This window comes from Myodes glareolus, chromosome 9 (assembly GCF_982192425.1).
Source record: "Myodes glareolus chromosome 9, mMyoGla1.1, whole genome shotgun sequence".
NCBI classification, from domain to species: Eukaryota; Metazoa; Chordata; class Mammalia; order Rodentia; family Cricetidae; genus Myodes; species Myodes glareolus.
The window spans coordinates 48,830,001-48,849,973 of NC_142034.1; the positions used below are offsets into that span (position 1 = coordinate 48,830,001).

Sequence of the window (19,973 nt, forward strand, 5' to 3'; positions counted from 1 at the left end):
GAGAAGGAAGCCATGAGGAGAGACCCTGAATCTGCAGGGTCATGGAGACTGAGGGCTTGGAGCAAACAAGACAGACCAGCCATGAATTCCCCGTCTCTGAAGCTAGTCCCTTTGCTTAAGCTTGGTTGTCTCCAATGTCGGGGAGCTCATTACCTTTTACGGGTGCCTTGTTTATTGGAATATAGTTCTGCCTGCTCACTGCTGTCCATTATTTTTATTTTGAATCTCTGAAACTGCTATTGCATAACCCAGTCATATCCCTCCTCCTCCTCCTCCTCCTCCTCCTCAACAAAGCTAATCCTCTGTTGTTCTTCTGAGGGCTTCCCAGTGCTCAGAAGACTCCTCTTGTGCTTAATTCTTCCCCTCTCCTGGCTGACCAGCCTGGAACCTTCACTGTATAGGATTTCCCAGGGCCTGGCCTGGGCTTTGTTTGAAGTTTTCTTTTCTTTTCTTTTTTTTTTTTTTTTTTTTTTTTTTGTAATTTTATTAAATTATAAAAAGTTTCCATTTACGCCCCTCCTCCCAACGCCCTCCCATTCCCCCCCTCCCTCTCCTCCTCCCTCTTTGTCCCCTAGGGAAGTCAGGGTCTCCTGCCCTGTGGGAAGTCCAAGTTCCTCCCCCCTCACTCCAGGTCCAGGAAGGTGAGCATCCAAACAGACTGGATCCCAAAAATCCAGTATATGCAGAGGAAACCAGTCCCAGTGTCATTGTCAATGGCTTCTCGGAAAGACTGCAGGCCAGCCACATTCAGAAAATCCGGCCACATTCAGAGAATCTGGTTGGATCACATGCTCGTTCAGTCACGGTCCATCTGGCCTTGGTAAACTCTCATTAGATCCGACCCCTTGTATCAGTGGGTGATAGTATCCCTCGCAGTCCTTCGTCATTTTCTTCCTCCTTTTGCTCCTCGTTTGGATCTTGGGGGGCTCAGTTCGGTGCTCCAACGCGGGCCTCCATCTGTATCGTCATCCAACACCAGATGAGGGATCTATGGTGATAAGCAAAATATTCATCAGTATGGTCACGGGCCAAGGCCGGTTCAGGCACCCCCTCCTCTGTCCAGAGAACAATCTGGGGATCTCTCCTTGGACCTGGGATCCCATATATAATCAAGTTTCCTGTAAACTCTAATATGACTCCCTTAGTTGAAATATATTCTTCCCTGATCCCACATTCATCCTTCCTCCCTTCCCCCCATCCCGGTCAACCGAGCTTTCTCCATTCCTCCCCTACTCCCTTCTCTCTAACCCTCTCCCCTTCCATCAACCCTCCCCCCCCCCCATGCACCCAAGGTTACCTGGGACTCTTGACTATTTCCTACCTCCTGGCGGATAGGTAAATAATCTTCATCAGGTTCGTCTTCTTATTTAGCTTCTCTAGGATCACGAATAATAGGCTCAAAGACCTTTAATTATGGTTAGAATCCACTTATGAGTGAATACATACCATGTTCCTCTTTTTGGGTCTGGCTTACCTCACTCAGTAAAGCGTTTTCTATGTCCATCCATTTGCATGCAAAATTCAAGATGTCATTATTTTTTACCGCTGAGTAAAACTCTAATGTGTATATGTTCCACACCTTTTTTAACCATTCTTCTATTGAGGGGCACCTAGGCTGTTTCCAGGTTCTGGCTATTACAAATAGTGCTGCTATGAACATAGTTGAACAAACGCTTTTGTAGTATGTTTGGGCATCTCTAGGGTATATTCCCAAGAGAGGAATTGCTGGGTCCTGAGGGAGGTTGACTCCCAGTTTCCTGAGAAACCTCCACACTGATTTCCAAAGTGGCTGCACTAGTTTGCATTCCCACCAACAATGGATGAGTGTTCCCCTCATTCCACATCCCCTCCAGCATAGGTTATCATTGGTGTTTTTAACTTTAGCTATTCTGACAGGTGTAAGATGGTATCTCAAAGTGGTTTTGATTTGCATTTCCCTGATCGCTAAGGAGGTTGAGCATGACCTTAAGTGTCTTCTGGCCATTCGAAGTTCATCTGTTGTGAATTCTCTGTTCAGATCAGTACCCCATTTTTTAATTGGGTTAATTAGAGTTTTAGTGTCTAGTTTCTTGAGTTCTTTGTATATTCTGGAGATCAGACCTTTGTCTGATGAGGGGTTGGTGAAGATCTTCTCCCAGTCAGAAGGCAGCCTTTTTGTCTTACTGACAGTGTCCTTTGCTTTACAGAAGCTTCTCAGTTTCAGCAGGTCCCATTTATTCATTGTTTCTCTTATTGTCTGTGCTGCTGGGGTCCTACTTAGGAAGTGGCCTCCTGTGCCTATATCTTGTAGACTACTTCCCACTTTCTCTTCTATCAGGTTCAAAGTGGACAGATTGATGTTGATGTCTTTAATCCATTTGGACTTGAGTTTTGTGCATGGTGATAGATATGGATCTATTTTCATTCTTCTACAGGTTGACATCCAGTTATGCCAGCACCATTTGTTAAAGACGCTTTCCTTCTTCCATTGTATACCTTTAGCTCCCTTGTCAAAAATTAGGTGTTCGTAGGTTTGAGGGTTAGTATCTGGGTCTTCTATTCGATTCCATAGGTCGACTTCTCTGTTCTTATGCCAATACCAAGCTGTTTTCAATACTGTAGCTCTGTAATAGAGTTTGAAGTCAGGGATAGTAATGCCTCCAGAAGTTCCTTTATTGTATAAGATTGTTTTGGCTATCCTGGGTTTTTTGTTTTTCCATATAAACTTAATTATTGTTCTCTCAAGGTCTGTGAAGAAGTTTGATGGGATTTTGATGGGGATTGCATTGAATCTGTAGATTGCTTTTGGTAGAATTGCCATTTTTACTATGTTGATTCTCCCAATCCAAGAGCAGGGGAGGTCTTTCCATTTTCTGGTATCCTCCTCAATTTCTCTTTTCAAAGGCTTAAAGTTCTTGTCAAATAGGTCTTTCACATCCTTGGTTAGAGTAACCCCAAGATATTGAAGTTTTCTTTTCCTTCCTTCCTTCCTTCCTTCCTTCCTTCCTTCCTTCCTTCCTTCCTTCCTTCCTTTCATTTTTTTTTTTTTTGAGACAGGGTTTCTCTGTGTGGCTTTGGAGCCTGTCCCTTAACTTGCTCTGTAGACCAGGCTGGCCTCGAACTCACAGAGATCCGCCTGCATCTGCCTCCCAAGTGCTGGGATTAAAGACATGCACCACCACCGCCTGGCTTTGTTTGAAGTTTTCTAGCTGGCCTGCATGAGCCCCCACAGATATGAGGCAGGAGCTTGCTAAGTTGCCCAGGCTGGCCTTGAACTTGCGAACCCTTTGCTGCAGCCTCTGGAGAGGGTGAGGTTACAGGCCTTGCTCACTTTACTGTTACAGGAGCTGCTTAAAAACCTCTTTGAAGATCTGGAGTTTGGGCAATCTTGACAACTAACTTAAGAGCTAAGAAAGCAGCTGGACAGGCCTGGGGTTCCCTGTCCCTACTCCCTGCTCTCGTGTCTCCGTGGCTGTCCTCAGGTCCCCTTTACCCTTTACAGCTCTTGCCCCCTTACTGGCTGCCTGATCATTTCCGGCTCTGTTCCCAGACTGGCTCCCTCCCAATTAACCTTTTCTGTCTTTCATATCTAATGCTTCCTCTCTCTCTGGGCTGAGAAACCTCTGACTCATGTAGGGCTGGTCCTCCTGCCTCCTAGTTCAGGCCCATTATCTCTTGCCCAGACAGTGATGGAAGTTCGGCGTTAATCTCCTCCCCCTTGTGTCTGCCAGGGTGACTAAGTTTTCATCTCACTCTGCCTGTCCTGTTCTGGGGAGTCAGATGCAAATATGCATGCAGACTGAGTTAGTGCTGACCCCACATGGGCTTGTTATGGGGTTGGCCCCCATCTCTGATGGTGGGGCTGGTAGGCATGATTGTGTGGGGTTTGTGGGAACTTCTCTTTTTCGAATGCTCACCAACTGTCTTAGGTTCACAACCAATAGTAAGATCCTTGCTTTCTTTTCACAAGGCTGTGGTCTCCAGATGTCTGTGCATCTGGTTACTGTAAAGAATTCTGAGCACCAGCCGGATACGGTGGTACAAGCCTGTAATCCCAGCACTCAGAGGCTGAAGCGGGAGGATCTCAAGTTCAAGGCTTGCCAGGGTTATGAAGCAAGGCCCAGTCTCTGATGGGTCGGGGTGGGGACAGGTGGCAGGGGTGGGATGGATAGTAAAACATTAACAATAAGATCAATGTCAACGAAATCAGAGGACCCAGGTAGAACTCGGCCCCTGCACCTTTTCAGGACTCTTGAGTGGCTTCTGTGGCAGTGAAGTTTGAGACCCGCCGTCTCCGGGAACAGACAGCAAGATGGTGGCCAGGGGGTCCGGTGGGGCTAGAGATTCCTGTGGACTCCAGTGGGTCTGTCACTCTGGTCCCGGGCTTGTCTCTTCACGTTGGTCTGGATGGTCCCTGGGCGGGTGGGGTCTGTCCTGGCCTGTGTTGGATATCTGTCTAGCAGAATCTCTGACATCTACCCACCTACTGCCAATAACTCACTGCCAGCTGCGACAATGAAAACTCTCTCCAGATTTTACTGAACTTTTGAGGTCAGGGCATGACCACCCATAAGCTTCTCAAATGTGTGCAGAAGAGGAGGTACCAACCAGTGGGTTACTTTGTGGCTATCGGAGGGAGATAGGCAGTCTCTGTTTCAATTCCGTCTCTACCTGCTGGATAACTTGAGGCAAGTTAGTTCTCTTACCTCTGCTTTTTTTTCTTGGGAATGTGCCTCTACCCTTTCTTTCCCGGATTAGCTGAGACTCCACTCCTAGTGCACCCAGCGCTCCCTTCCTCGGCATCCTGGAGTAGGGAGGGTCTCTCTGGCCAGGGTACAGTGAGTGCAGCCTCTGCTGTGGCTGATACAGCTTCTGCCTGTGTCCTTCTCTTATCCCTTGAGGTCAGAGCCAGTAGCTTTCTCTAGTGCTCCTAGTCCTGGCCAGGTGGTGTTCCCTCCCTGTCTCTGGCTGATCTCCGGATAGACAGGTTACCACTGTGTGATCCTCTACCCCACGCCCAGCTCATTCTGAGAGGGTGGAGGGGGCGGAAATCCGTGCCTGGCAGGCCACAAAGCCACATAACTGACTTGTGGGGCCCTGCCCCGGGGAGGAGTGTGCTGACAGCAGCTGGCGTGGCCTGGGTGCATAGCTGCTTTTAGATGCCTGTTATAGACAGGCGCTTCGGGCTGCCAGTGCTCGTTCAGGAGGGACAGCCCCATTCCTGCGCTGCCGTGACCAGAGTAGGTTGAATCAAGGGCTGCTTACTCTGGTGCCAGGGCAGACCGGTCCAGGGGATGGGTTAAAATGCAGGTTCCTGGGTGCCACCTGGGAGATTCTGCCTTATCACCCTTGGGTGGGGTTCAGGAAGCCTTAGTGTTTATTACCGCGGTCGGACAGGTGGTGCAGGCGGCCCACAGGGTTGTTGCCCTTGGGGCTGGAGAGATGGCTCAGTGGTTAAGAGCATTTGATGCTCTTGCAAAGGACCTGGGTTCAATTCTCAGCAAGCACCCACATGGCAGCTCATACTCACCTGTGACTCCAGTTTCAGGGGATTTGATGCCCTTTTCTGGCATCTGTGGGCTCCATGTATGTATGTGATACACAGACATACACATACATACAAGCAGGGAAACATTGACACACATAAAATAAAAAAAATACAAATCTAATGGTTGTTGCCATTTTGGTGTTTCAAGACAGGGTTTTTCTGTGTAACAGTTCTGACTGTCCTGGAATTCGCTCTATAGATCAGGCTGGCCTCAAACTCAGAGATCTGCCTGCCTTTGCCTCCCAAATTCTGGGATTAAAGGGTAGAGCTTAGCTAAAATAAACCAATCTTTTTTACAAAGCTAAAGGCTGTTCCCACAATGCAGATTCAGTGGTAAGGCTCACATGCTCTGGGTGTACTTAGGTAAACCACACAACTTTCCTGTGTCCCAGTTTCTTTACCGAGGGATATTAATAGTGCCACACATTGGTGCTGTTGTGAGGTTTAAGTGAGATAGCTCAGGGGAAGTGTGGAACATAGTGTTTAGTACACAGTGCTCAACAAATGTCACCTGTCATAGTGTTTCTGGTGGCACACAAGAGTCTTGGGCTGTGCGATCACATATGTAACCGTGTGACATAGCCACAGGTCCGTAAACATCCCCGGGGTATCCACAAGGGCAAGCTGGAATGATGTGCACATATACTCAAGCCTGCCTGCTGAGGACAGAGGTGCACATATCAGTGACACAGCGGCTAGACAGACAGAGGGCATTGGGACAGATGTGTGCATACAGAGCCCTGAGGATTGGGGCCTTTCTATTACTCACATGCTGGTATCATTCCCAGAGTTAGCAGCACCTGGGCTGAGCTCTAGGAGCCCAAGGTGCCCTTGTTTCCATAGCAACCACTGTGCAGTGCAAACAGGAGGAGGAGGGAAGAGATGGGAAAGCCTAAGCCAGCTTCCAGGGCCTCCCTGCCTGCTGAGCTTGCTTCCTTCTCTCCTTTAAACTCAGGTCATTCCTGCCCCCGTATCCCCACCCCTTAGATAATTGTATGCCAGACCTCTGGACACTTGAGGCCCAGAACTGATCATTGCTAACAGTTTTGTTTTGATGTGGCTCTGGAAATCAAACTTGGCCTCATGCATGCTAGGCAAATGCTCCAACACGGAGCTGCACCCTCAGCTGCCAGCTAATATTTTATCTAATTGTCACCAACCCTTTTATTATCACAAAATACATATTATAGAAGAGTTTCCCTCTCTCCCTCCCTCCCTTCCTCTCTTCCTCTCTCCTTTCTCCCTCCTTTTCTTCCTTTTGACAGAATGTCACCTAGCCCAGCCTGGCCTCAAAAGTACTATGTAGCCAAGAAAAACCTTAATCTTCTTATCTCCCTGCCTCTACCCCCTGCATGCTGTATTACAGGTTTCTGCCACTCTGCACAGTTTGTCAGAGCAGGTGTTCATGCTAGGAAGGCAGTGTGTTGATGATCCTAGCTCATCAAATACCGTCGATGAGCTACACCTCTAGCTCAAAAGTATATCTCTTCAGCCACCTCTAAGCGCTGCTGTATATCACTGCCCACGCCATCTCCCCAGACTAAAACCCTGGAACAGCAGGAATCCTTCACTCTTCACCATTTTCCACCCTGGTGCCTACCATTCCTCCGCCTGTCTCTCTGAGTTTCATACAAGTAAAACCATGTGATATTTTCATTTTCCCCGTATGATGGATCATTTCACTTCATATAGAGTCTTCAGGATTCATCCATGTTGCAGAACATGCCAAAATTTATTTTGTATGTGTACATATGGTATAGATGTACGTGTTCCTGTGAGTATGGAGGCCTGAGGTTGATATTTAGTGTCCGTCTCAATTGCTCTCCACTCAACTACTCCTCATCTTGCCTATTTCTTTTGCTTCCCCTCCTATTCTTTTTTAAGACAGTCTCTCACTGAACTGGGAGCTTGCTAGTTCTGCTAGACTGGCAGTCAGTGAACCCCAGGGGTGCTCTGTCCGCGTCTCCTCAGTGCTGGGGTTACATGTGTGCACTGGAGTGCCTATTTTTTTTTTTTTAATATTGGGACTGGGGATTGAAGTCCTCATCCTTGTTTGGCAACCACTTTACAGACTGGGCCGTCTCTCCAGCTCCACACGATTATCTAGGAGTAATCTGTGGTTTTGTGCATGTAGCTGACCTTGCTGTGTTCTTGGGTTTCATAGCCACAGATCCGACAAACCTTGGATTGAAAATATACATATTTTTGGACAGAGTCTCTCACCATGTAATCCTGGTTGACCTGGAACTCACTATGTAGGCAAGACTGGCCTTGAATTAATAGAGATCCACCTGCTTCTGTCTCCTGTGTGCTGGGATTAAAGACATGCACCATCGCGCCAAGCAATACATGTATTTCAACCCACACTTGTACTGCACAGGTGCAGGCCCCTCTGCTTGTTATTATTCCCAGGACAACATAGCAGAACATTTATTTACACAGCATTGCAGTGTGTCAGGGGCCATAAGTAATCCAGAGAAGACAGGCTTCGTACAGGAGGATGTATGTGGGGTCTATGTGTGTACTAGCCCATCTTGTATAAGAAACTTCAGCAACCTGGATCTCGGTATCTGTGGGAGTTGATCCTGTCCTTTGAGGACAACTGTACTAAAATTCACACATGTGCAGGGTTTAGTGATGCACACCTTTAATCTCAGCACTCCGGAGGCAGAGACACAACAAACATCAGGTGTGGACGTGTATATGTGGCTGTTGTTATTATAGTCCTGAGTGTGTGCCTCCCTCTGGGCTGCTGGGATCCCTCGGAACTCCTTGTAGTTTTCTTCTTCCTCCTCTTCCTTCTTATTGGTTTTCTCTGTACAGCTCTGGCTGTCCTGGAACTCACTGTGTATTCCAGCCTAGTGGTGTCGGAAGTCTTTCTGTCTATGTGTTACTTTTATTGGTTAATGAATCTGCCTCAGTCAGTGGTTTAGCAGAATAGAGCTAGGTGGGAAAACTAATCTGAATGCTGGCAGAAAGAAGGTGGAGTCAGGGAGGCTAGCCTCAAACTCACGGAGACCTGCCTCTCTGAGTGCTGGGATTAAAGGCTTGTGCCACCACCACAGGGCTACATTCTTCTTTTAAATCCCAGCTAGTGCCTATTTGTACATTTTGTGTGCTCACTGTTGCATCCTGCGTGGCTGGATTGCTCGGTTATTTTCATGTTTTGATATCTCAAACTGCTTCAGTGGCTCTCTCCAGCTGACCCTCTGTGTGCTTGTGAGAGGTCCCCATGGCAGGGACCAGAAATGAAACCATATCTCTGCAACTCTGTGTGGTATTACCAGAGACCCCCCCCCCCAGCCAGAGGGGTTTTAACCACCCACATTCCCTCTACTGCCCATATCCTCACAGTTGTGGGAGCTCCAATCTGATTGGCAAGAACACATTTTACTTACTTTTTCCACAGCCCAGCCACCAATTCTGAATAAATGAGTGAGAACCCTCCCACCACGACCATCAGACTACAACATCTGTCTCCTCGAGTCCTCTGTAGGCCTGGGCATGTTCTTGTATTCTCTCTCTCTTACTTAAAAGCTGGATCGCAAGTCTTTTCCCATACTGGTACAGCCCTCCCCCCCATTTTTTAAAAATAACATTTTCCTGATTATAAAAATAGTATATGTTCACTGTAGGAGATTTAAAAAACATATAAAAATGTTGAAATAAAAAAAATAACCCATAACCCACCACCCAAAATATCATTATTCTTCCTCCTTATGGTGCTGGGGATTGAACCCAGGGGTCAAGCTTGCAAAGCCACCAATGAACCACTGAGCTATGCCCCTCCACACATTACTGTTTAAATGTTTCCTAATAGTCTTATGTTTTTAGGCTTTTAAAAAATATTATGTAATGTCATTTCAACATTAAGTAATCTTTTAAAAAGCGATTTAGGGCTGGAGAAGTAGTTCAGTTAACAGAGTGCTTGCCTAGCCTGCGTGAGGGTCTGGATTTGATCCTTAGCACCACACAAAACCAGGGGAATTTAGAAGGTAGATGTAGGAGGACCAGAGATTCAAGGACATCCTCTGCTACACACTAGATTTGAGGCTAACCTGGGCTACATGAGACTTGGTCTTTTTTCTTTTTGTTTTTCAAGGCAAACATTCTCTGCATTGCCTTGACTATCCTGGAACTTACTCTGTAGACCAGTCTGGTCTGGGACTCACAAAGATCAGTCTGCCTCTGCCTCCTGAGTGCTGGGATTAAGGGTGCGTGCCACCCCAACCTGGTGGAGACTTGGTCTTAAAACCAAAGTAAAACACAAACAAAACCAAACCCAGAATCAAACAATGCACAACTCCACGATGATTTAAATATCACTTACCCTGTGATTATGGGGTCCCATAATTAATTTAGCCATTACTTTATTTTTAGATTTTAATGATTCCAATTTTGATTATAACAAATTATGCAAAGATTTTGAATATAATTTTTGGTTATGTGTTTTGACTATTTCCTTTGTCCAGTTACTAGTGAGGATAAATATTCTTATTCCTTCCCTCCCTCCTTCTCTTTCTTTCTTTTGAAACAGTGTTTGAATACTTGCCTTGAATATGCAAGGCCCTAGTCCCACAACAAACAAACAAAGAAACAGGTGCATCTTGCTTCCTGGAAGAGGTGCTCAGGGGCTGACCCACTTAGACACACTTCAGAACACCTCCACCACCACCAGACAGCTCTGTTGGACAATACCGACTGAGACTGACGGCCAGGCTCCCAGGACAGACTTTGTATCCAGTCTGACCTGGCTCCTCCAAGGACAGGTTTCTGAGCTGTAACAAACCCAGTGCCACTAGGTGGCACCAAGGAGGCAGCCCCAAACTGGGAGCTCTCACATAACCCCTACCTCCTGGGGCCTGGGACAGGCGCAGATAGCTGTCACCTTAGGAGGGTCCCAATCTTTGACCAGCATACAACTTTAGTGTAACATGTCAGAGTCCTGACGTATCCTGAATACACACGCTTGGATATATCTTCAGGATACACGCTTCAGGCTTGACCACGGGACCATATACAAAAACACTCCTAATGCCACCTCTCAGTACAACCTGGACAAAACCAGCTGTGGCTTCTCAATCTGGCCATGTTTCTTCCTTCTGTCCCCACTAATCCTAGGATGTGGCTTCTCTCATTCTTCCCGCTTTTCTTCCCCCCCCCCCTATCATTTAAATTTTGAGACAGTGTTTCACTTTGTAGCTCAGGCTGGTCTTAAACTTGTGGTGACTTCTCTCCCAGCTCTTGAGTACTGGTGTGTTACCACACCCAACTATTTTCTTTTTCTTTCTTTTTTCTTTTTCTTTTTCTTTTTCTTTTTTATGCCAGAAATTGAACCCAACATCTCCCACATGCTAGGCAAGCGTTTGACCACTGAACTTCATCTCCAGCCCCCTTCACCTACAATGGAAGAAGCCACACCTCTGGGAGATGAACTTGCCCTGGTCTCATGACTGCCACAAGCTGGAGCTAGGGTTCCGGGGGTTTTCTGCCTCTGTATTCTGTTACCGACCCTCCTTTGCTTGGAAGGCCCCTGTGGTCGCTCTCGGATACACTGTTGTGGGAAGGACAGACTTGAACTGCGCATATGCAGGCGTCCATACCAAGGCTGCTGATCCTACGGAGACTGGATGTAGATGCTGGATGAGGGACATGTGGGAAATGGACTGAAATAAAGTGATGGTAGCAGCTTACATGAGATGTGAAAATCTCCAGGTCATATGTAAAGTGCCGTGTATGGATGGGAGCATTTATCCTGGCTCCAGAACATTTGAATGTTCTGAGGACAGAAGGCAGGGTGGGACTGGTTCGTGTACCTGACCTCTGACGCTTGGTTGGAACCCAGAATTCCAAGTGTTCCTAAGGGACACACCCCCACTTGCCCTTGGAACTACACTAGTTTCCAATCTAGAGAGTAGGAGGGCTGTGTTCACAGAGGGTGTGTCCTGTGTCATCTGTGAACTTAGGGCTAACTCACTGGAAGGGCACAGCATGTGGCCGTGTCAAGAAAGCCTCAAGGCTTTATTCACACGGTGGGAGATCAGGAATTTGCTAAAATTCTAATCCACTTGAAAACCATCTTGCTGGACTGGAGAGACAGTTCAGCAGTTTAGAGTAAGTGCTGCTCTCCCAGAGGACCTGGGTTCAGTTCCCAGCACCCTCCTTAGGTATCTCACTACCATCTAGAACTCCAGCTCCAGGGGGCTCAACACCCTCTTTTGGACTCCTTAGGGACCGGGCATGTGATATATGGTGATCAAACACTCATATACTTTGAAAAATACCTGAGAGATAGAGATAGAGATAGAGAGAGAGAGAGAGAGAGAGAGAGAGAGAGAGAGAGAGAGAGAGGAACCAAAGCCTTTGTCTTTTTCTTGGCTATTCTCCATCTGTTCTCAGTCCCCATGAGTGTTGAGTATGTGTCGCTGTCTGCAGGAAAGGTCCTGGGGACACAGATGGTGTGAGCTTTAGCCCCCAGGGACCTGGGCCTGCACACCCTTCTCTGTGTTCCTGGTGCAGGATGTGCAGCTCACACAAACCCAGTCTAAATGGAAAGAGACGGCAGCGGCCATACTTCTGAGTGGCCGCGTGATCGGTGAGGCAGCTGGAGAGGGCAGAGACAACCTTGCTCAAGGTAACCTTGAGCAAACAGAATGGAGACACAGTGGAAATGAATAGGAAATAGCACACCGGTCAACAGCAAGGAGGACGATAACCCAGGGGAAGTGGACCGAGGCACCGATGGTTCTGAAGGAAACATCTAGAATCTTCCAGGGGTGTCTCTGTCTAGTGTCTAGTTCCTTTAAAAACCTACCACCCTATCTTCGCTTCCAAACCCAGGCTTCTGAGCTGAACACATGCCTACGAGCCTAGTAACCAAGAGACTGGGTAGGAGGGTTGCCATCAATCTAAGGCCAGCCTGGGCTATAGTGAGGGTTGCCATGAGTCTAAGGCCAGCCTGGGCTACAGTATGAGTAGTAGGCCAGCTAGGGCTACATAATAAGACCCTGACTCAAAAAATAATCAGAAAGAGAAACAGAAAAGAGGCAAGCAGTGTTCTTGTTAGCATACAGCCTGCCTCCCCATGCTGCTCTCTAAGTAGACCTGTGTTCTCCAGAAAACCCACCAAACAAAACAAAAACCTTAGGCTTGTCAGTAGCATCTCTTCCACAGGTTCTGGCTGGATCATTTTCTGCTCCAGGTTTGGGGAGGAAGAAGGGAGGGGAAAAAACTTGGATGTGTTATCTGGGTCAGAGTTGGAGCTGAGAAAGCAAGCACACCAGGGTTCTGTGTCTGGGACAGAGCTGTCAAAATCAAGGTCAAAGACAGGAGGAATGTGGGGCTGTCCATTATCTCATGAATATTCATTGGGCACCTACTTTAAGCAGGCCCTGCTTTAGGGGCTGAGATTCCTCTGTTGAATCCTAGCTCTGCCACTCATTGCGGAGGTCACCTGGGGGCAGAGCCCTGACCTCCCCACCCTGAAGGCGAAGAAGTCTTTGTCTCACTGGGCTGTTTAGGGTGAAGTGTGATAACCCACTGAAGGTGCTACAAAGGCACTTTGCCGAGGACCAGCCCTATTACAGGAGATAAAGACAGACAGCGGCTGGTCTCAGCCACCCCAAAGCATGAGGGATACGGGAGAAGTGGAAACTTCCTCCTGGAGAGACAGCATGGGGCAGCCCAAAGGGAATCCTCTGGGAGTTTGATACTGAGAGAACATTGGACAGGGGTCAGGTAGTGTGAGAAGCTGCTTCCAAGGCAGTGATCCAAGCCCCAGAGCCCAGTGGCAGCATGTGGAAGGATGCCCTGCAGGGTGAATGTAAGACTATTCAAGGGAGTCTGGATGTGGTGTTGAGGAGGTGACAGGCATCCTGGAGGGGTGAATGGGCAGCCTCCTGTTTCCCTGGTAATTGGCACAGTAGCTTTGAGCATCTTGGGGATGGACTAGGGAGGGAAAGGCACCCTGGCTGTGTTGCTGAGGAGGGTGGGGCCAAACCTCATGATGACCTGGGCTGGAGGCAACACTAGTGCTCTGTAAAGGGGGAGTTGTTTGAGGGGTCCCCCTAGAGTGTGAAAGGAGCATTGTAGAAACTGGGGGATTTGCAAAAGCAGGTTTGCTGTGTGTGTGGAGGCAAGCCAGTGTGCATGGGAATATAACGCCCTTGACAAAGAAGGTGGTGGGTGTGAAGAGCGGCAGTCCATCCCTGTGGCGTTTGAAGCTGGGTTCCTGAGCTCAGGATGGCTCAGCAGGATGAATGCTATGTCTGACACCCAGCAACACTTGGTGGTCCAAGTTTATTGAGCGTAGTTTCCCAAACAGACAAATCACACACTGACAGGCTTCGTGGTATTTTCTAGTGGTGAAAGACAGAGCTCGTGTGGTTCCAGACGATGCCCGGTGGGAAGGAAACAGCAGTGGCTTTGTGAGGATAAGGGCAGTGGCTTCTAATTTATTTATTTGTGTGTGTGTGTGTGTGTGTGTATAGACAGGGCCTCATGTTGCCTTGCCACATCTCAGGCTTGTTGTGTATTCAAGAATGATCTTGAACTCCTATCCTCCTTCCAAATGCTGGGGTTATAAGTGCATGTCGCCATGCCAGCCCTGGGGTTAAGTTAGATGAGTGGTCAGCAACAACCTCTTCACAGAAGTGACATTTGAGAGGATGAGACACAAAGGACGGTGCGTGAGAATATCTGTGGGGAAGGGGCCTCCCGGGCACTGGGAACCCCGGGTACAAAGGCCTTGGCATGGGAACAAGGTGAGGTAGAAGACCACTCTGGTGGTGGTGGTCGGGCTGAACAGTTCCCCTTCCTGCCAGAAGGTGGCAGCTTTGCCCTTGGACTGCCTGCTCACTTGGTGGCCAGCAGGGGATGTCTAGAACTAGTCAGATTTGTAACCAGGGACCTGAACTGTCTGTCTTATTACTCCGTCTTTGAGAAGTGATAAGTATGGACATCTGGCTACGGCAGATGAGCGCCTCATAGAGCTTGTTTGCAATACTGCTTGCCCTGCACCCCACCCCAGTATCTGCCTTTGCTTCTCTGCTTCTTCACCCTGCTCCCCACCCTCCGTCTCTGCTCTCTCTCCATTGCTCCCGGTGCAGCTGGCTTCCATCTCAAAGATAATTACTTGCTTTCCCGTGCCGCTCGGATGACAGGGACTGTTCTTACCCCAGTGCCTGGTCCTCCTCCCAGTGGCTTCAGTTCCCTGTGAAAGCCTCAGGCTGACTGAGGTTATGGCCCCTCCCCATCTGAGAGCACCCACTTCCCTTCCTCCCGCTGCCACACACAGCTCTCCTGCATTCCAGCAAGTTCTTGTCTTTGACTGGGGCGGCCAGAGCTGGTGCTGGAAGGGGAGACCCGCACAGCAAGCAGGCACATGGGTACTAACGTGAGGGGCCATTTCAGTCCACAGAGATAAAGGTTCTCTGTCCTATGCTCTTTGATTTTTTTTCTCTCTCTTTGTTTTTGAACATTGAACCCAGGACCTCACACATGCTAAGTGCATGCTCTACCACCTGTGAACTTCCAGTGGAGACTAAACTGGCGAGATCCTGGTGCCAGCCAGGCTGCAGGTTGAGGAGGCCTTGGCTTTGGTCTGTGAATTGCACCACGGTGGCTAAGAGGCTAATTTACTGTGGTTTGGTTAAGACCAGTGGACTAGTGATGATGGACCGGTGACATGTGGCCTGGATCTTCGTTACAATGCTGGGCAACTGTAGCCAGCCACAGTCCCACTACCTGAAGGACTGACCCTGGACATTCTACAATGTATTTATTGCTGAGCAGGGTTATGTAGGCTCAGAGTATTTCAGCTTTCACGGTGTTGGCTGGGCTGTAATCCCATCCTCAGCTGAGAAGCCTCTGCATTTTATTTTATTGTGGTAAAAACACTTAACAGGAGGTCCACCCTCCTAACGATATCCAAGTAAACTCACTACCCGTTATTCTTGATTATGAGTTTCTTTTCTTTAATGTGTGAGAGGGGTATGGGTTTATGTTTGTGTGTGTGTGCGCGCACACACGTTAGGTGGAGGCCAGAGGTCAACCTTGGATGTTGATACTGAAGAGTTGTCTATCTCAACTTTAAAAAAAAAAAAGATTTACTTTTGAATTTTACGTGTTTTGCCTGCATGTACCACATTCATGCAGTGCTTGTATAGGCCAGAAGAGGGCATCAGATCTCTTGGAACTGGAGTTACAGACGCTGGGAGCATGTGTTGCTGGGAGCCAAACCTGGGGATTCAGCAGCTGGTGCTATTAACTGCTGAGCCACCTCTCCAAGTCCAACCTTGATTTTTTTTTTCTTTTTTGTTTTTTCGAGACAGGGTTTCGAGCCCAGGCTGTCTCATGCTCACTGGCTTGTCTCCACACACACAGCAAACCTGCTTTGCAGATCCCCCAGTGCATGCTAGGTGGCTAGTTTGTGAGCTCCTGGGATTCACCTGTTTCTGTCTCTCCCTTCTGGATTCCTAATGTGTACCTCTGTGTCTGACTTTCTGTGTGGGTGATGGGGATTGAACTCAGGTCCTAGTGTGAATTAATTTATTATTATTAGTGTGTATGTGTGCGTGCAAGTGTGCTGTGTGTGAGCACATGCAGGCATGCTCACCTGTGCTGGGTGTTTGGGAGTCTGTCATTGGCCTTGTTTATTGAGACAGGGTCTGTCATTGGTCTTCTTTGCTGAGACAGGGTCTGTCATTGGTCTTGTTTGTTGAGATAAAGTCTCTCATTGGCCTGGAGCTTGCTGATTAAGCTACACTGGTTGGCCAGAGACCTCCCAGGATCTTTGTGTCCCCAACCCCCAGTGCTGGGTTTTCAGAACAAGTTGCCATGCCTGGTTTTCATGCAAGCACCTTGTACACCGATCCATCTCCCCGGTCGACATACAAACCAGCCAACACATGGCCTTTGCTCTGAACTGAGCTGGAACTCGGAGGGCTATGCACCCTTCCTCATGGATAGCGGCTGGAAACCTTGCAGGTCTGTGGGTTTCACCTGGGCGTCACTCACCCTGTTCATGTGAATGACGACGGCTTGCCCCACATTGCCCTGGGATCAGGGTATATCGTCCTGAGATCAGGTTTGACTGTACGTGAGAGACTGGAGGGGAGCAGCCTCACGCAGACCGTCTCCAACCATGGTAAATGAACTGACTCTAACACCGAGCATTTTGGTCACTTTGTGTTTCTCACCCCCAGAAACACCCCTGTAATAGCCATTGCGGGGCTTTTGAAGTGAACTTATTTCCACAAGGACATGTACTGGGCATGAACGAACTGGCCTGAAGAATTTAGATTTATGTCTTTAAGATTACTGCTAAATATACTCACAATGCCATTGAGAACATGGTCATCATGCTGACTGGGCTGTTTATTTATTTATAACTTACTTTGAACAGTGGGATGTATTTATATGGTTCAAACCCAAAGTGATATAAAGATAGATGTGGTGGGAAGCCTCGCTTTTAGTCTAGTCAGCCCCGCCTCTCCCTTCTTAAGCTTCTTTATGAAGCCGTTCCCAGCACATATTGGTATGAAATATGAATATACATTCTTCTTAGCTCCCTTTCCTACATACAAGGAAGTGGTACACACAGTACAGTTTTACATCTTGGTCAGAAATGTGGCTTGAGGATTTTCTCACATCTGTCCACTCACAGTTGCAGTTGCCCCTCCCCCCTACCCCCACTGCCCCTCCCCCACACCCCCACTGCCCCTCCCCCACACCCCCAGCTTGCTTTTGAGACCACTGTGTAGTATTTCACCACGAGAGTTTACTTTTAGAGGTTGATTATTTCTTGCATTGCTGGGGTTTGAACTCAGGGCCTCATGCATGTTAACTAAGTGCCTTGCCATGGAGTCGTCCTTCCCCTGAGACTTGAGAATGCTTTTAAGAAATTTAACTTGACATTATGGAAGTTGTAGAAAAATGTGTCCATCTAGGCAGGCAGTCATGCAAGATGCAAACGGTACTATGTCAGATATGGCCTTGCAGGCAGGAAAAGCGAGACCAAGAAGTGGTCTTTGGGAGCTGATGATGATGGCTTGAAGCCATGAGTTCAGATGAGAATGTGCGGCATATCTAGATCCTCCCCTAAAAAACCCTCTGTTTCCCTCGAAAAGAATCAAGACACTAGAAGCAAGGTGTCCTATGGCCTTCATTGCCAGGTGTGTCATCTCTTCCTCAGAGGAGTCACTGGTCCATGTTTGCTATGTATTTTCCCGGTTGTCTTTGAACCCTTGGAGTTTCTCCTGGTTGTGGTTGTCCAGATGCGCACAGTCCTTTCTGAAGTGCTTATGCCCCCTGGGGGTCTTTGCAGCTGTCTCAGCAGATGAATCATGGCATCCATGGAGTTCCAGAGAGGTAGCTGGAGGGCAGATCGTGGGGGCAATGCATAGACTCCCTGGCCTAGTTCAGAGGGGCTAGGCCTCTGGCTATCCCCAGCTTTGCATCCTGCCATAGTCCTAAACACCTATGTCATTCTCAAGGGCCCTCTTGAAAGCCACAGCTTGAAGCCTAAGTATATTCCCTTTGCGGCCTGAAGCCAGTTGACCAGTTCTCATTAGGTTGGTCCAGGGGTGTCGCCTGTCTATCCTCAAACCCAGGGTCAAGTTCCAATAACTGGATCCATAACAGGGCTAGAATAAAAGGGGGTGACCTTGGGCTCAGCTTTTGTCACTGGCGCCTTAAGAAAGGACCCTAAGATAGGAAAGGCCGCTTTGTGTAGGTTTTCACCTTTGGTTCTGCATCCTTCATCCCTATCCCCCAGACTCATCTGTGTGTGTCTGGAGAAGGGCTATTCTGCATTTTACACCTAAGAAGCCAGACCAGGAAAGGGACAGCTCTGGGCCAGAGGTGGTTCTGCCCCCTCCTGGCCCAGTGTTCTCTGCATACCTATCTGCTAGACTGTAGACCTCACGTCTGCTCCTGTGTGCATGCCTGATCCTTTGCAGGAACAATCATGCACGTGAAGATTTAAGGGTAAGTACAAACAAGGAAAATGCATTTTATTTTATTTGGTTTTATATGACAAGGTATTGCCATGTAGCACAGTCTGGCCTGGAACACATGATCCTGCTGCCTCAGCCTCTATGTAGCCCTGGCTGTCCTAGAACTAGCTATGTAGACCAGACTGCTGTGAACTCAGAGAGACCCTCCTGCTTCAGTCTCTGGAGTACTGAGATTAAAGGCATGTGCCACCACACCTGGCTTCCATCTTATTTTTTGAAACAGGGTCTCTCATTAAATCTGGAATTTGTGGCGTTGGCTAGACTTTCAAGTAGCAAGCTTCAAACTAGTTCCAGTCATCTCTGCCTCCCCCACATGGGGATTACATGCTGCATGCCAAGCATGGGCTCCAAATTCAGGCTCTTGGCTAGGTGTGTTGGTGTACATCATTAATCCCAGCACTTGGGAGGCAGAGGCAGGAGAATCTCTAAACTCAAGGCCAGCCTGGTCTACATAAAGAATTCCAGGCAAGCCAGAGCTATGTAGTGAGACCTTGTGTCAAAAACAAAAGCAAACCAACAAAACCACCCAACCAAGTGAAAACCATAAAAACCAAACAAAAGCAGACCCTCATGCTTGTACAGCAAGTGCTTTATCAACTGGGCCATCTCACGATCCCAATTTTTTTTAAGACAGAGTTTCTCTGTGTAGCCCCAGCTATTTTGGAACTCACTCTGTAGAACAGCCTGCCTTTGAACTCACGGAGATCCACCTGCATCTGCCCCCGAGGGGTGGGATTGAAAGTGTGCGCCACCCAGATCCTCCAGCTTTACCCTTCTCAGTGCTAGGATGACAGGTGTGCACCACCAAGACCACCTGAGATTCTACTGTTGTTTTATACGTGGAGACAGAGTTGTGCCCTTGCTGCCTTCCCTCAGGTTGTCCTGAGAATGCTCTGTGTTCTGTCTCTGGCCTTTGGCTTGTGGGTGCTTTGGTGCATCTGCCTGTGCTTGGGGTGGGAGAAGCTTTTCTGGGGGCCCTTCCTGGGCATATTTATCCAGGGTTCCCTTGTGGGCATGCTCTGAGCAAGGGTATGGTCTTCCCCACACATTTTTATTTTGTCCTCTGATGTGCTGCCCCTTGGGCAGAGGCCTGGCAAACCTAACTCACATTGGCTAAGAAATAACATTCCAAAGGAAAAATGACATCCAAGACAATGCTCTACCCTTGAAGCAGATAAGTGGAAGAGATCTAATTCCAGGAATGACTCGAAACCGTTTGGGGCCATAAAATCATCAGAACATCCCCTTCCCCCTTATTTATTTGAGCAATGGTCTCAGGTATCCCAGGCTGACCTCAGACTTAATATGTACCTAAAGATGACCTGGAACTTTTGATCCACCTGCCTCTACCTCTTTAGTGCTGGAATTAGAGGTGTGAACTTCCATACCTAGTATGTGAGATGCTTGGGATCAAAGCCAGGGCTTCAGGC

General features: G+C 48.1%; 1 protein-coding gene across 6 annotated transcripts in view; it reads left to right on the top strand.

Annotated features, from left to right (window-relative positions):
- The window catches only part of Rap1gap2 (RAP1 GTPase activating protein 2), a 212,232-nt gene that overhangs the window by 41,538 nt on the left and 150,721 nt on the right, over window positions 1-19,973 (top strand). The window lies entirely within an intron of this gene.